The 18,138-nt window shown below is 40.9% G+C and overlaps 1 protein-coding gene and 1 pseudogene across 3 annotated transcripts in view; one reads left to right on the top strand and one right to left on the bottom strand.

The window, feature by feature from the left end:
* ALPK3 (alpha kinase 3) overlaps positions 1 to 18,138 on the bottom strand; it is a 60,890-nt gene that overhangs the window by 18,459 nt on the left and 24,293 nt on the right. The window lies entirely within an intron of this gene.
* LOC126960419 (uncharacterized) lies at positions 2,350 to 2,467 on the top strand (annotated as a pseudogene).

Here is an 18,138-nt window from a genome sequence, read left to right as displayed (position 1 = left end):
ATGATTGAGGAAACAACAGCAAAGGAGCTGACGATAAGCACTAAATATATTTCACTTACATTAACATATATATTGATGCATATTAACATATAACTGTAGAAGCAAGACTAAAATCAAGTGGGGTTTAGAATGGCAAATCAGAATGTCAATGTTCTATGCCCTGACGGTACAGATACAACAGAGCCAGCATGAAAGTGGAAAGGGGAAGAAAATAACCAAGTGAAGTAACTTCCTTGACTGTGTCACCTGTAAGAGCCAGGCACCAAAGACATTACTCAAAGCTGAAAAACCAAGTAACAGAAATAGAGGATATTTACCTACATAAGGATAATCACTTAGAAATCAAACTTTAGGTTAATATGAGATAGAAAATGAATGAAGGCCGGGCACAGTGGCTCAAACCTGTAATCTCAGCACTTTGGGAGGCCAAGGCAGGCAGATCACCTGAGGTCAGGAGTTTGAGACCACCCTGGCTAACATAGTAAAACCCCGTTTCTACTAAAAATACAAAAAATTAGCCAGGCATGGTGGCATGCACCTGTAATCCCAGCTACTCTGAGGCTGAGGCAGGAGAATCGCTTGAACCCAGGAAGCAGAGGTTACAGTGAGCCAAGATTGCACCATTGCACTCCAGCTTGGGCAACAAGAGTGAAACTCTGGCCCATAAAAAAGAAGATGAATGAAGAAAATGCAGAGAAAAAGTGAAAACACTGTATCATTTTTCATCATAAAAAATTAGTAGAAACTGAGTGAACAGATGAAATAATTAATGGTATTATATAAAACTGAAATTATAACATAAAAATATTTTTAAATATCAGAACCACACACAAAATCAAAGCAATCAGATCACAAAATGAAAGACTTTTAAATATATATAATTAAAATGTATGTAAATTAAGTGTAGAATTTAAAGTTACTTTACTAAATTAGGAATTTTCTGTTTTTTAAATTTTTAATTTTTAAATTTATTTTATATTTTAAAATTAGAGATGTGGTCTTGCCATGTTGGCCAGGGTAGTTTCAAACTCCTGGCCTCAAGCAACGCTCCCACCTCAGCCTCTTAAAGTGCTAGGATTATAGGTGTGAGCTACTGCACCCAGCCTAAATTCAGAATTTTGAATGAATGGTATGGATGTGGGAAAAATTGGTTTGGCAAGTATCAGGAATAAGTCTGACTGAAGGATTTTTTTTTTCTGAGACAGGTTCTTGCCATCTTGCCCAGACTGGCATGCAGTGGCTATTCACAGGCAGGATTATAGCCTCAACCTATTGGGTTCAAGTTATCCTCCCACCTCAGCCTCCCAAATAGCTGGGACTACAGGCTGACTGAAGAATCTTTTTTTTTTTTTTTTTTTCTTTTGAGATGGAGTCTTGCTCTGTCATCCAGGCTGGAGTGCACTGGCATGATCTTGGCTGACTGGAACCTTTACCTCTTGGGTTCAAGCGATTCTCCTGCCTTAGCCTCGTGAATAGCTGGGATTACAGGTGTGTGCCACCACACCCAGCTAATTTTTGTATTTTTTAGTAGAGATGGGGTTTCGCTCTGTTGGCCAGGCTGGTCTTGAACTCCTGGCCTCAAATGATCCACCCGCCTCAGCCTCCAAAAGTGCTGGAATTATAGGCATGAGCCACTGCACCCGGCCTGACTGAAGAATCTTAATAAAGATGCTCTTCCAGCTTCTCTGACAACCAGATATTAACAGACAAAACTGCCTTGGTGCCAACAAACAGCAGTTAGTAATATACTACAGCCTCTTTTTTATCTTTTGATATTCTAGGATTAGAAAATGTTTAAAGACATAAGATCTATAAATCTACAAAGAAGGTGCAGACTGTGCATACAAGCCTGTTGCTGTTCACAAGACTCATGGAAATAGAACTTCTTGATGAAAGCTACCCTCACTCCGAACGCACTCTCAGCCAGATCAATCCCTCAGTTCTATTGAACCTACTTCTTTATCTCAATATCCATTTCCTTCATCTCCACTGCAAACTGCCTAATCGGAGCTGCCAACAATTCTGTCTTGCCTGGACTACTGTAAAGCCTTCTAATTGATATCCATGACTTTAGTCTTTGCCTCTGCCTTTCCTCACTGCAGCCCAAATGACCTTTCCAAAACACAAACCTGACTGTAACACTCCCCTCTTAAAAAACCTTTCAATGGCTTACCATCACTGACAGGATAAAGTCAAAAAACCCTAGCTTCAAAGAGCAAAAAGTTTAATCACACAGTAGCCCCTTCTTATTCACGGTTTTGCTTTCCATGGTTTCAGTTAACTGTGGCCAATCTTGGTCTGAAAATATTAAATGAAAAATTCCAGAAAGAAACAATTGATAAATTTTATAGGTCATTTCAAAGAGGCTGTGAAACCAAAAGCTCTTAATGCTGTGACCAAAGATGGAAGTTCTCTATAGGATGCCATGGCACTTGATGGTGGTATGTTTTCCTGTGGAGATTTAAGACTTAGGTGTTATATGACATAGTAATCCATGATTGTTGCCATGGGAGAGTTTTAAAGATTAACCAAAGTAAAAAGAAAAAACAAATTGTAAAATTTGCGCTGTTCTGAGCAGCATGATAAAATCTCATGCCATCCCACCTGGGATGTGAAACAACCCCTTGTCCAGTATAACCACAAGGTATACACTAGGCTGCCCGTTACCCATTAAGTAGCTGTCTTGTTACCAGATCAACCGTCCTGGTATCTCAGGGCTTGAGTGCAAGTAACCATTATTTTACTTAATAAATGGCCCCAAAGTGCAAGAGTAGTGATACCAGCATATTACTATAGCTGTTCTATTTTATGATTATGGTTGTTAATCTCTTATGATGCCTAATTTATAAATTAAACTTTATCACAGGTGTGTATGTATAGGAAAAAACATAATATATGTAGGGTTTGGTACTATCCACAGGGTCAGGCATCTGCTGGGGATCTGGGAAAGTATCTTTTGTGGATAAGGTGGACTGCTGTACTCTCTTGGCCAGGGTTACAGGCATCGCACAGCCTCTACAGATGGCAATTTGGCATTATCTATTAAAACTAAAAATACTTATACTCTTTAACCCAAAAATTCCATTCCTAGGAATTTATCATACAGGTGTACCTTCATGTGCAGATGGACTTATATACAAGGATATTTACTGCAGCATTGTTTATGATAGCAATAGACTAGAAATCACCTAAATTCCAACAATACAGGACTGATCCAATGAATTATGGTATGTCTACATTCCAAATAAATAAAACAAATATCCAAATAAAAAAGCAAGGTAAAGGATAGAAAATATAATACGCAACCTTTGTGTGGAAAATACACAGACACACACACATATTTTCAAATGTTAAAGAAAACAGCTCTGAAAGGATGCCCAAAGAACCTGCTTTGGCAACTGCCTTCAGGAAGAGGACCTGAGCAGTGGGGATAGCAAAGTGGGGAGACTTAATATTCTCTATATATCTTTTGTACTTTTTGAATTTTATACCTTGTGCATGTGACATATAGTTAACAAAAATACAATTAAAAATGAAAGTATAGGCCGGGCGCGGTGGCTCAAGCCTGTAATCCCAGCACTTTGGGAGGCCGAGACGGGCGGATCACGAGGTCAGGAGATCGAGACCATCCTGGCTAACACGGTGAAACCCCGTCTCTATTAAGAAATACAAAAAACTAGCCGGGCGAGGTGGCGGGCGCCTGTAGTCCCAGCTACTCGGGAGGCTGAGGCCGGAGAATGGCGTGAACCCGGGAGGCGGAGCTTGCAGTGAGCTGAGATCCGGCCACTGCACTCCAGCCTGGGTGACAGCGAGACTCCGTCTCAAAAAAAAAAAAAAAAAAAAAAAAAAAAAAATGAAAGTATATATGGAAATCGACACTTGTGTGATCAGTGAGGCCCGTCCCTCAGCAAGAGTCCCAGATCTGTCTCTCCAGGTTCATCTCTTGGGTCCCTCCGCCCAACACTAACTTAACTGTACTGACAAATGTGCTATTTTGTAACTCCTTTATGTATTTTTTTCTATGCCAGACATTCTCACCTTTCTCCTTGCCCTGCTGAAGGACTCCTTCTCATCCTTGAAGACCTCATTCAATTTTCTTTTCTTCTTTAAAGACTTCCTGAGTTCTCTCCTCTATCCCAAAAAACGTTAGTGGCCCCCATAGCAAATTTACGTAATTCCATCATTACACCCCCATTCTGTGTGGTAGTTATTTATTTCATGCATATGTCACCTGCTAATCTGTGAACTCTTCCCCTCTGAAGAGGGCCCAGTACAGGCCTAGGAGTTGGAAATCAATAAATACATGGTGGATGACTGAATATTCTCTGTACAATTCTACAAGGGCTGACCCCTCTTACTAAACATTATGATGGAGGGTGTGTGTGTGTGTGTGTGTGTGTGTGTGTGTACATCTATATCTGGAACTGTGTAAAGATATGAGAAGGAATGTCATATATTTCTTAAAAATAAAAATGGTGTGAGCAGAATGAACCTAGTTGGCTCTATGTAAGCTTTTTTACTACAAGTGATATTAGTAGGTTTAATTTGCCATCCTGTCTTATTCCCTCTTCCCTCATAAATTCTCAGATATTAAGGACTCAGTCTATGGCCAGGTATGGTTGCTCATGTCTAGAATCCCAGTGCTTTGGGAGGCCACTGTAGGAAAATTGCTTGAGGCCCAAAGTTCAAAACCAGCCTGGCAACACAGCAAAACCCTGTCTCTACAAAAACACAAAATACTTAGCCAGGTGTGATGGCATATGCCTGTAGTTCTAGCTACTCTGGAGGCTGAGGTGGGAGAATTGCTTGAGTCCAGGAGTTGGAGGCTGTAGTAAGCTATGATCACACCACTGCACTCCAGCCTGGGCAATAGAGTGAGACCCTGTCTCTTCAAATAAAAACATAAAAATAAAAAATAAAAAGTTTTTTTCACCTTTGCATCTTTCACAGTGCCAAACACATAAGGGAAAGAACAGGAAAGAACAACCGAATGAAAAGTAGTATGGTTTATAACCCTCTAAGGGGTCATGGCCCTGGAACGCTGGTTTGGGAGAGCAAGGGACAAAACCAGGACCTTAACAGGGATGGGGCAGGGTAGTCACTTTTGCATAAGTTTGGTAGTTTGTAATTTTTAAATAATTGCTCTATTCCATATAAGTTGTTAAACTTATGTGTAGTTTTTCATAGTAGTCTTTTTTTTTTTTTTACCCTGTCAATCCTTACAGGGGCTGGAGTGATAGCCCCTCTTTCATTCTTAATACTTGTATTTTGTGTCTTCTTTTTTTTTTTCTATGTAAGTCTTGCCAGAGGTTTATTGATATTATTTATCTTTTCAAATAATTAGCTTTGGGTTTATTTTCTCCACAGTTTCATTGTTTTCTGTTCTTTTCTATCTATTTGCTTTGGGTTTATTTTTTTCTCTTCTTTTTCTAGTTTTCTAAGGTAGCAACTCAAGTTATTGATATTTCAGATCTTTTTTCTTTTCTAATATAAACATTTTAATGCTATACATTTTCCTCAAGGCACTGATTTAGCAGCAGCCAACATTTTGGTATGTTGTATTTTCACTTTCATTCAATTTAAAATGTTTTCTAATTGGCCTTAGGACTTCTTTCTTGGCCCATAAAAGTATGTTCTTTAATTTAAAAGTGTTTAGAAATTTTTCTATTATCTTTCTGTCATTGATTTCTAGTTTAATTTCATTTTGATCAGAGTGCATACTTTGTATTATTTCAATTACTTCACATTTGTTAAGATTTATATTATGACCCAGGATATGATCTATTTTGGTGAATATTTTATATGCACTTGAAAAGAATGAGTATTCTGTTGTTACACAGAGTATTCTATATATGTCTATTAGACAGTTGGTTGATAGTGCCATTCAGTTCTTTTATATCCTTACTGATTTTCTATCTACTAGTTCTATTGATTACTGAGAGAGGAGTGTTAAAGTCTCCAACTATAATTATTGTTTTCTCTATTTTTCTTTTCAGTTCTGTCAGGTTTTGCTTCGTGTATTTTGAAGGTATGTTGTTAGGTGCATACATATTTTTTATTGTTATGTCTTCTTGAATTGACCCTTTTATCATTAGATAGTTCACTATTTTTCCCTTAGTAATTTTTTTTTTTTTTTTTGAGACAGTTTTTTGCTCTTGTTGCCCAGGCTGGAGTGCAATGGCATGATCTCAACTCAATGCAATCTCCGCCTCCTGGGTTCAAGTGATTCTCCTGCTTCAGCCTCCCAAGTAGCTGGGATTACAGGCATGCGCCACCACACCTGGCTAATTTTTGTATTTTTAGTAGAGATGGGTTTTCTCCATGTTGGTCAGGCTGGTCTCAAACTCCCGACCTCAGGTGATCTGCCCGCCTTGGCCTCCCCAAGTGCTGGGATTGCAGGCGTGAGCCACTGTACCCAGCCAGTAATTTTCTTTCCCCAGAAGTCTACTCTGTCTGATATTAATATTGCCATTCCAGCTTTCATCTGATTAGTGTTTGCATGGTATATATTTTTCTATTATTTTACTTGTAACTGATCTATATCATTATATTTGAAGTGGATTTCTTATCAACAGCATCAAGTTGGGAAAGTTTTTCTGGTCCTGTCTCACAATCTGTCATTTAATTGATATGTTTAGACCATTTATATTTAATATAATTATTTATAGGTTTAGATTTTGCTCAATAATTTTATTATTTGTTTGCTATTTGTTTCCTCTGTTTTTCCTTCCTGTGTTTCCCTATTCTTGCCTCCTTTTAGATTAGAACATCTTTTAGTACTCCACTTTAACTTATATAGTGTGATTTTTACTATATCTCTTTGTATAGTATTTTTGTTGTTGCTCTAGGCTTATAATATACATACTTAACTTTCCACAGTCTACTTAGAGTCAATATTTTACCACTTCAAGTGCCATACAGTAATCTCACCACCATATAGGTTTCTTTACCCTATACCCCTTTATGTTATATTTGTCTTATATATTACATTTGCATGCATTAAAAAACCTCCAGCAGATAATGTATTTTTTTTAACTTTTTACCTTCAAACATATTTTAAAGAAATCAAGATGAAATGATCTATTATATTTATCAGGATATTTACCATTTCCATTGCCCTTCCTTCATTCTTGATGTTTCAGGTTTCCTTCCTTCTGGTATTATTTCCTTTCTGTATGAAAAATTTACTTTAGCAATCCTTTTTTTTTTTTTTTTTTTTTTTTTTTTTGAGACCAAGTCTGGCTCTATCACCCAGGCTGGAATGCAGTGGTACAATCTCAGTTCACTGCAACCTCAGCCTCCTGGGTTCAAGTGATTCTCTTGCCTGAGCCTCCTAAGTAGCTGGGATTATAGGTGCTCCCCACCACACCTGGCAAATTTTTTTTGTATTTTTAGTAGAGAAGAGGTTTCACCATGTTGGCCAGGCTGATCTCAAACTCATGACCTCAGGTGAGTCTGTCTCAGCCTCCCAAAATGCTGGGATTACAGGCATGAGCCACAGCTCCCAGACTAGCAATTCTTCTAGAACAGGTCTGCTGACAATGTAGTCTCTTGTTTTTTCCATTATCTGAGAATGTCTTTATTTCACTTTCAATACTTCAAGATATTTTTGCTAAATGTAGAATTATAGGTTGAAAGTTCTTTTTTTTTCAGCATTAAAAAAATATGTTGTTCCACTTCCTTTTGGCCTCCATTGTTTCTGATGAGAAATCTGCAGTCATTCAAATCATTGCTCCCCTATAAATAATGTATTACATTTCTCTGGCTACTTCCAAGAATTTTTCATTGTCTTTACTTTCCAACAGTTTGGCTATGAGGTTTCTGGATGTGGAATTCTATGGGCTTTTCCTGTTTAGGGTTTGCTGAACTTCTTGATCTATAGGTTTGTGACTTTTGCCAAATTTTGAAAGTTTTCAGCCATTATTCCTTTACGTATTTTTTTTTCCGCACCATTGTTCTTTCTCTTTCTGATTATCCAGTGACACAAGTGTTAGACTTTTTGATACTGCACCACAAGTCTCTGAGGCTCTGTTCATTGATTTTTCTGATTCTCTCTCTCTCTCTCTCCCCCTCTCTCTCCCTCCCTTCCTCTCTCTCTCTCTCTCTGTGTGGGCTTATGTGTTCAGATTGAATAATTTCTATTGCTTTAACTTCAAGTTCACTGACTTTTCCCTGTCATCTATCATTCTGTTGTTGTGCTCAACCAGTGAGTCTTTTTATTCAGTTATTGTAATTTTCAGTTCTAAAATTGATATTTGGGGCTAAGGTGGGTGGATCACCTGAGGTCAGGAGTTCAAGACCAGCCTGGCCAACACAGTGAAACCCCATCTGTACTAAAAATACAAAATTAGCCAAGTGTAGTGGCACACATCTGTAATCCCAACTACTCCCTCAGGAGGCTGAGGCAGGAGAATCTCTTGAACCCAGGAGGTGGAGGTTGCAGTGAACTGAGATCATGCCACTGCAGTGTGCCAGGCATTCCAGCCTGGGCAACAAGAGCAAAACTCTGTCTCAAAAAAATAAAAAATAAAAATAAAATAAAATTGATATTTGGTTCTTCATATCTTTTACCTCTTCTTCTTTTTTTTTTTTTCTTTTGAGACAGGGTCTCACTTTGTCCAGGCTGGAGTACAGTGGTGTGATCTTGGCTCACTGCACCCTCAACATTCTAGGCTCAAGTGATCCTCCCACCTCAGCCCTGCAAATAGTTCAGCCTACATGCACATGCCACCACACCCAGCTAATTTTTTTGTATTTTTTGTAAAGACAGGGTTTTGCCATGTTCCCCAGGCTAGTCTTTTACCTCTTTGCTGAGACTTTCTATCTTTCCATTTGTTTCCAGAGTATTTACCCTTACTTGCCACATTTTTATAGTAAAGTCAGATGATTTTAAAGTCAGATGATTCTAACATCTGTGTCACTGTGGCATTGGTACTCTTTGATTGTCTTTCCATGCAAGTGGAGATTTTCATGATTTTTCATATGCCATATAACTTTTATTGTATTTGGATATTTTAAATATTACAAGACTCTGATTCTTGTTTAAATCTTATGGAGAGTATTAACATCTTTGTCTTGGAAGGCAATCTACCTAGTTGTGTTCAGGCTACAAATTTCATTCAGGCCTCTGAGGTTATAGCTTCAATCTCGGTTATATTTTCCAAGCCTTTCTGGTGCTATTTGGGGTTTTCTTATTGTTGTTGTCTTGTTTTTGAGATGAAGCTTTACTCTGTCACCCAGGCTGGAGTGTAATGGCACAATCTCAGCTCACTGCAACCTCTGCCTCCCAGGTTCCTGGGTTCAAGCAATTCTCCCACCTCAGCCTCCCAAGTAGGTAGGACTACAGGCATGTGCCACCATGCCTGGCTAATTTTTTGTATTTTTAGTAGAGAAAGTGTTTCACTATGTTAGCCACGCTGGTCTCGAACTCCTGACCTCAAGTGATCCGCCTGCCTCGGCTTCCCAAAGTGCTGGGATTACAGGCATGAGCCACCACACCCAGCCTGCAGGGCTATTTGGATCCGCCATGTGTGTGTGCCACCCAGTGGCCAGTGTGGGACTTGAATGATGGTTCATTAGTGTTTTTATTCTCAAAGTTTTTTATTCTCCAAGTATTTCATTCTCAAAGTTTTTCATATGCTCTTCAGAATCAGATCCATGCAGGAACAGCTTGGGAATGAGCCCAGAAATGTAAAAAGAGTTTATAAACCCAGAGGTCATTAATGATTCTCAGAGGTCATTTTCCCAAGCTTTTCCCTCTCCATAGTTTCCCCCATAGGGCCCCCTTTTTCAGTCCTCTGGCCAAATAGCTGGAGCTTCTTTTACCCCTCTCTGCCACATACTTTCACACATGAGTGTGTGATCTGCACCAAGGAAGAGACCCAGGAGAAAAAAAAAAGGAACAGGGGCTTGTCCCACTCTTAGGATCACAGCTCCTCTGAATGGAGAGGGAAGATTCTCTTCTCTCAAAGTTTTAGGCGCCTGTGGCCTCTACTGCTACCACTGTCACTGCCAAGAAATCTCTTTTCCATTCCTGACGCCTGATCTAGAGAGCTTCTGGAGCTCTCTCTGCCCATGTTAATGTTTACATCTGGGTTTCAGACAGCATTAAGACTAGGCCAGGAAATGCCAGAAGGGGAAAAAAAAAAATAGTAAACACTGTAGGTTCAGTGGTACTTTGAGTTCTGGTCTTCATCCCCAATCTGTCCGTGACTATTTGCTTTTCAAAGTCGTCAAGTGGGTGTATCATACATTTTGCCTACATTTTTGGCTGCATTCAGTGGGGGATACAGAATGGAGTGTATTTACTCCATCTTATCCAGAAATGAAACTGCCATAACTATAATAAATAATATTAGTTATTGTATTTTTCAATTCCAGAATTCTAATGATTTTTTTTTTTTTTTTTGAGACGAGTCTCACTCTGTTGCCTAGGCTGAAGTGCAGTGGCGTGATCCCAGCTCACTGCAACCTCTGCCTCCTGGGTTCGAGCGATTCTCCTGCCTCAGCCTCCTGAGTAGCTGGGATTACAGACATGCATCACCACACCCAGCTAATTTTTGTATTTTTAGCAGAGACAGGTTTCGCCATGTTGGCCAGGCTAGTCTCGAACTCCCGACCTCAGGTGATCCACCTGCCTCAGTCTCCCAAAGTGCTGGGATTACAGGTGTGAGTCACTGCGCTTGGCCTTTTCCACTTTTTATAGTTTCTAGGTATTTGGTGAAATTTGCAATCTTATCTTTTATCTCCTTCAATATATGAAGGAGGTAAACTAATTTTAATTTTACAATTCACGTCTAATAATTCCAAAAGTTGGAAACCTATGGGGCAATTTCTTTCTTTTCTTTTCTTTTGTTTTTTGAGACGGAATCTCACTGTCACCAAGGCTGGAGTGCAGTAGCACAATCTCAGTTCACTGCAACCTCTGCTTCCCAGGTTTAAGTGATTTTCGTGCCTCAGCCTCCCAAGTAGTTGAGATTACAGGCATGTGCCACCATACCTGGCTAATTTTTGTTTTTTGTTTTTTGGGTTTTTTTGAGATGGAGCCTCACTCTGTCACCCAGGCTGGAGTGCAGTGGCGCAATCTCAGCTCACTGCAACCTCCGTCTCCCAGGTTCAAGCAATTCTCTGCCTCAGCCTTCCAAGTAGCTGGAATTACAGGCACCCGCCACCACGCCCAGCTAATTTTTGTATTTTTAGTAGAGACAGGGTTTCACCATCTTGGCCACACTGGTCTTGAACTCCTGACCTTGTTATCCACCCACCCCAGCCTCCCAAAGTGTTGGGATTACAGGCGTCAGCCACCATGCCTGGCCTAATTCTTGTATTTTTAGTAGAGACAGGGTTTCACCACATTGGCCAGGCTGGTCTCGAACTCCTGGCTTCAAGTGATCCGCCCATCTCAGCCTCCTAAAGTACTGAGATTACAAGCATGAGCCAGTGTGCCCAGCAACCTGTGGGCCAATTTCTCTCTTCTGTGGACTTATCTTCATTTCATGCTGAATATTACATTTAAAATACTTTTTAAAAATAATTTGAGGCTTAAGATGATGCTGTCATCCCCAGATATGATTTTTGTTTGCTTCTGCCAGGTGCCTGAGGGCACTAAGTATCTTGAACCACCTAATTCTAATTTCAGGGATTGAGATATTTCTTACCACATGACTTGGAGCTCATCAATACCTCAATACTGTGAGAGTAATTTACTTGATTCCCCTTTCTCCTAGGGTACAAACCTTCAGGGTCCCAACCCAAAACCCAGGGGGCTTACAAGGGCTCCCACTCTTGAGACCATGGGCTCTAATTTTTGTCTCCTTAGTCTCATGAGACTATCTAAACTATTGCTCAGTCTCTCATTCTCCTCTTCTGGCATAAGAAATACCTCCCAGGACAAAAGCTGTGTCAAATGCTGGGACTACTATTCTAGATTTCTATCTCCTCCCAGATCCTGGCCCAGTAATTCTTCGCTTTGTCAGCTCTCCAGTGCCTTCAAGCAGATATTTTTATATTTTGCCTAGCTTTTCTAGCTGTCCTCAGTAGTTGAATTATCTAACCCAGCACTACCAGAAGCTGATATTGAATAACTGTTAGTTCTCTTCCTTTTCTGTGTCACTCCTGGCCTTAGATAATGTTACAATTGGTGCTAAACAAACCAAAGCAGTACACAAGACATAGAAAGGAAGAAAAAATGTTGAGAAGCTTTCAATGCATTTAGGTATCAAAATTAGGATAGGATGGTTTTACATTCCCTCTCTAGCCCACAATCTCACCTTTGTTTCATGCTGTTCATCCTTCCCAGAATGTCTTCCTTTTTCTCTTTCAGCTAATTCCTTTCCACCTGAGAATATTATCTTTTATATTTTAAAATTATATTAATTGTTTTTAATATGGCATTTCCCATAATAAATCTATACATGATGCCAACCAGTCTGGCCTCTTTCTAGATGCCTTCACTGGTGACTCCAGACCACACCGTTCTCCCTCTCTGAAAGTCCTCTGTTGTCATCATTCACCACATCCTCTTTGCACTTCTTTCTAGTGAGTCCAGTCCCCTCAATTCAGTAGATAATTCTTCAAGGCAAGGATCATGTCTCTCCTCAATCTCCCTCAATTCAACAGCTCTCAAAAGATATTTATATCCATGTCCTCCCTGAAAACTAAAGAGCCTGATTGTGAGAGGAGAGTTCCCATGCCTTTGGAAGATCATCCTCAGGACCTTCAAGGCTTCTCAAAAAGAGACACTTAGGTCTCAAAGCATTCAGCAGGGCTCTCCCACACCTACATGGTCCTCTCCAAGGATTTTGGCAGATGGTGCATTCTACCATGTTCCCCTATGTACCTCAGCTCCAGAGATCTGAGGCAGTCCCAGAAAAAAAAAATCTCATAAAAAGCAGACTTTGAGGGCACTGAAGGCTAGTTTCCATTCATCAGCTACCTCCTGCCCAGAGAGAGAGCTGTGTGAACAGCATGCCTGGGCTGGAGGAGAAGCAGACATTCTTAACAACTCAAGATGCCCCAGCTCTACCATCTGTTCCTCATCCATACCCATGAGAGACGCCTAACTCGAGCTTCCAGAGGTACCCCTATTCCCAGGAAAGAAAATCAAGACAGAGTAAGAGGGCACTGGCATAATATCCCAGAAACAGGGACCCTGAAAGTAACGAATCCTAACAAGAGACACGCTGGGCTCAAATGAATTAAAAAACAAACAGAACTTAAAAAGAGAGATGAGAAAGAAGATTTGGATCATGGAAATAGAGACTGTGGTCCCAAATGAGAAGGCTAAATACTAAGGTATTGGTTCTTCCAAAGTTTTACTAAAAGCCCATTCAAAATACAAATATGCCTTTAGTTATCCACAAAAGGATTTAACAGGCTTTATAATCTTGTTAAATGTAATTCATGACTATTTAAAAAATGGTGAACAAAAAATTATAAAGTAAAAAACAATGGTATCTAGGAGTTTGGAGAATTTCAAACAATGATTCTATAGTTTTCCTAGAGGAATAAACAAGAGATAATAGTTAAGAAAAAATTTTAAAGGAGTGTAAGAGAAGAACTTGCCCTGCCAGAAAGCAAACCTGTAAAAATTCAAACAAGATTGTCTTATAAAAAATCAACACACAGATGAATGCATTATGACAGATGTATATGTAGGAATTAAAATTGGCTCTAGTATGTATAAGAATTAGTGTATCAGGAAAGAAAAACTAAATAATAGATATGGTTTGAATATTCCACAAATAATGTTGAGGAAAATTACCTATTAGTCAAAAATCAAGCCAGAGACTGATGCTATATTATATACCCAAATACTTTTCAGATTAACTTAAAAATCAAATGAAAGAATTCAAACAACAAAAATTAGCAAAAATACAGATTACTACTTAATCTAAGACCAGGGAAGGAAAGCATAAAAACTATGAAAAAAAGGTTAAAATATTTGTACTATACCATCTTATATAGTCATTAAAAATAAAGTTCTTTTGAAGATTTTTTAGAAATCATGGCAAATGCTCATGAAATGATGAGAAGAAAGCAGGATACTCATGCCTTTAATCCTAGCACTTTGGGAGGCTAAGGCAGATCATGAGGTCAGGAGTTCAAGACCAGCCTGGCCAAAAAGGGTGAAACCCCGTCTCTACTAAAAATACAAAAATTAGCCAGGCATGGTGGTATGTGCCTATAATCCCAGCTACTAAGGGGCTGAGGTGGGAGAATCGCTTGAACCCAGGAGGTTGAGGTTGCAGTGAGCTGAGATCATGCCACTGTACTCCAGCCTGGGCTACAGAGCAAGACTCCATCTAAAAAAAACAAAAAAAGAAGAAGAAAGAAAGAAAGCAGGATATAAAACTGGATCAGAAAAAATGCATATTAAATGCTTAAAAAGGCCAGCGCACTGGCTCACACCTGTAATTCCAGCACTTTGGGAGGCTGAGGCGGGCAGATCACCTGAGGTCGGGAGTTTGAGACCAGCGTGGCCAACATGGTGAAACCCCATCTTTACTAAAAATGCAAAAAATTACTCAAGCGTGGTGGCAGGCGCCTCTAATCCCAGCTACTCTGGAGGCTGAGGCAGGAGAATCGCTTGAACCCGGGAAGCGGAGGTTGCAGTGAGCCGAGACCACGCAGACTCCAGAGACAGAGCGAGACTCTGTCTCAAAAAAAAAAAACAAAAACAAAAGTGTAAAAACCTACATAAACTACATATACACATAAAAAGATTGGTAGATACACCAAGATGTCCCTTCATCTCTTGGGTGATAATCATCTCTGGATGGTAGATAATAGGTGGATTTTTACTTTCTTTTTTCTTTCTTTATTTCTTCTTTTTTGAGATGGAGTTTTGCTCTTGTTGCCCAGGCTGGAGTGCAATGGTGCAATCTCAGCAACCTCTGCCTCCTGGGTTCAAGTGATTCTCCTGCCTCAGCCTCCTGAGTAGCTGGGATTACAGGCACCCACCACCACCCCCAACTAAATTTTGTTTGTATTTTTTTTAGTAGAGATGGGGTTTCACCATGTTGGCCAAGCTGGTCTTGAACTCCTGACCTAGGTGATCTACCCGCCTTGGCTTCCCAAAGTGCTGGGATGACAGGCATCATTGTGCCTGGCCTTTACTTTCTACTTCAAGTTTTCAGTTTCCTCCATATTTTCTACTATGACCATTTTTTAAATAATAAAAATATAACTTTTTTTTCAAAAAAATTTGGCAGGATTAGAGTATGAAAAAACAGACCAGGCTGTTTTATCACACTTGTAATAGCAGCACTTTGGGAGGCCAAGGTGAGAGGATCACTGGAGCCCAGGAGTTCGAGACCAGCTTGGGCAACATGACAACACCCTGTCTCTACACAAAATTTTTTTAAAAAGAAAAAAATAGCCAGGCATGGCAGCACACGCCTGTAGTCTCAGGCACGGAACCTGGGAGGCTAAGGCAGGAGAATCGCTTGAGCCCAGGAGGTTGAGACTGCAGTGAGCCATGATCGCACCAAGGCACTCCAGCCTGGGTGACAAACAAAGCAAGTTCCTGTCCCAAATAAAAAAAAAATCAAATTCATCCACTAAAAAGCAACAGCTTAAAAGTATACATACATAGATGTTAAACGTGTTTCACATGTATGACCTATTTAACAATTTTTTTAAGTTAAAAAAAAAAGTTTTTGGCTTTGTTCTGTGCCTGTGGGTGGTTTTTTTTTTTTTTTTTGGTTTGGTTTTTTTTTTTTTTTTTTTTTTTTTAAGACAGAGTCTCTGTAGCCCAGACTAGAGTGCAGTGGCGCAGTCTCGGTTTACTGCAACCTCCGCCTCCCAGGTTCTAGCAATTCTCCTGACTCAGCCACCCAAGTGGCCAGAATTACAGGCACAAGCCACCACACCCGGCTAATTTTTTGTATTTTTAGTAAAGATGGGGTTTCACCATGTTGGCCAAGCTGGTTTCAAACTCCTAACCCCAAGTGATGAACCTGCTTCGGCCTTCCAAAGTGCTGGGATTACAGGCATGAGCCACCACGCCCGGCCTAACCATGAGGTTTTTGTAGGAGCAGTGGAACCAACACAGACAACCTCTCAGGTACCACACTGCCTGAGCCCCTCCTCCTACCTTTGAGAGGCAAGGAAGAGGGGGCTGGTACTTCCTCTGGCCCTACCAGGAGGATGCCACCATCTGGTATGGGGTTCCTCACCCTTTAGGCAGAGAAGCTAGATTTGCACACTAACTTGGCCAACAGCCTGGTCCCTTCCTAAATGAGCTATGAGGGCCTATGAGAGCCATCTCTTCCAAAAGGCCCTGCTGTCCAGCCTGTGGGCTGTCAGGCATCTGCAGCAGCCCTACAAAGCCTTCCCTGGGCCACTGTGAACTTACCACTCCATTGGCCAAAACTACATGAGACCAGGCATGAGGGGGGCAAGAGTCAGGAACAGGTTCCAGAAAGTCTAGTTTGAAGTCTCTGAGGTTTGTTCCACTCCAAAGCCCTCTGAACTACTGTTCCTACAGTCTGACCTTAGCACCCATGAAATAAAACCATTTCCCATGGTCACCCTTGAAACTAGTCTTTCTCTCCTTCCCGCCATGAAAGTTCTCTCCGTGGGAAAGCCCCTCCTGTTCTCCACAAAGCATCCTTTCCCCTTTGCTCTCTGCGAGGTGCTGTATCAGCTTGTCCCTTATGTGCTTCCCTTCACTGCTCCGAGAAACCACCTGTCCTCTGTCCCTATCCCTGGGAAACACTGCTTTCCTCCTGTTCCCCCATGAAGCCATTCCCGGATTCATAACTCCTGCTTCCTCTACCCCAAGAAATAGTTTCATCTTAGTTCTCACCAAAACCAGAGGCTGTCTCCACTTAAGGTTATCAGATTTAGCAAAAAGAAATACTGCGCTGGGCATGGTGGCTCATGCCTGTAATCCCAACATTTTGGGAGGCTGAGGTGGGCAGATCACTTGAGATCAGGAGTTCGAGATCAGCCTGGCCAACACGGCAAAACCCCATCTCTACTAAAAATACAAAAATTAGCCAGGCATGGTGCCTCATACCTTTAATTCCAACTACTTGGAAGGCTGAGACACAAGAATCGCTTGAACCCGGGAGTTGGAGGCCGCAGTGAGCTGAGATCGCACCACTGTACTGCGTTCCAGCCTGGGCAACTCCATCTCAAAAAACAAACAAACAAAAAACAAACAAAAAAACCAAAGAAAGAAATACTAGACACCCAGTTAAATTGGGATTTCAAATAAATAACCAGTATTTCTCAGTGTAAATATGTTCCATCTATTTTATCCACCCCAGCTCCACTCTTGAAATATTTCTCCTTCTGTCACTCATAAGAAACACTGTCTTCTTTCTGTTCCACTATAAAACACTCTGTCTCCCAAAACCTCTGTGAAATAATGCCCTCTAAGCCCCTGAAACATGAAGCAATAACCAAAAGGGACAAATTGTTTCTTTCCTGCCCTCTCAATCCCGCCCCTCAAGCTCCTTAATGCTGCCACCCATTGCCTCTTTGGGGAGTGGACACTCCACTACCCCTGTCTCCACACAAAACATCATCTTTTCTCTGTGGGCTACCTGTTCCCTAGAAGGTGATGGCACTCCTGTTATCAAGTAAAACACTTTTCTTCTGTTTCACACCATAGTCGTATCTGATCCCAACTGCCACTTACTTAGTTCTTAGTGGGCACCAGATTCTTACAGCAGCCCTATGAAGTAGGTATTATTATTATTATTATTCCAGTTTTACAACTGGCTCTAGATCACACCATGTTAAGGCAGTCAGATTTGCTTATAGGTATGCCTGACTTCAGAACCTTAGATAAACCCACATTTAACCAGCATTTCCTGGACATTCAGCTTTGTTAAAAATCTCATGAGCAGCCAAGTTGCCACCACCTGCTGTACACTAGAGCACACACCTGCTCCTCCATCTCCCCCATGAAACACTGTTGCCTCAGCAAAGCCCACAGAAAGCTCTCCACTGACCCCCTTTCCCACCCCAGAGAATACTATCTTCTTCCATCTCCCTCCAGGGCACAGTCCCCTTGGCTGTGAACTCCTACACTCCCAGAAGAGGGTCACAGTCAGGCTGTGCTGCCCACATGCCTGGCATCAGGAAACGGGCTGGGGCGAAGGGCATGCCTGCGGTCCCTGTAGC

Source organism: Macaca thibetana, chromosome 7, assembly GCF_024542745.1.
Source record: "Macaca thibetana thibetana isolate TM-01 chromosome 7, ASM2454274v1, whole genome shotgun sequence".
Lineage (NCBI taxonomy): Eukaryota > Metazoa > Chordata > Mammalia > Primates > Cercopithecidae > Macaca > Macaca thibetana.
Note: the sequence above shows the minus strand (reverse complement) of the source record. Positions and strands in the feature narration are given on the sequence as shown.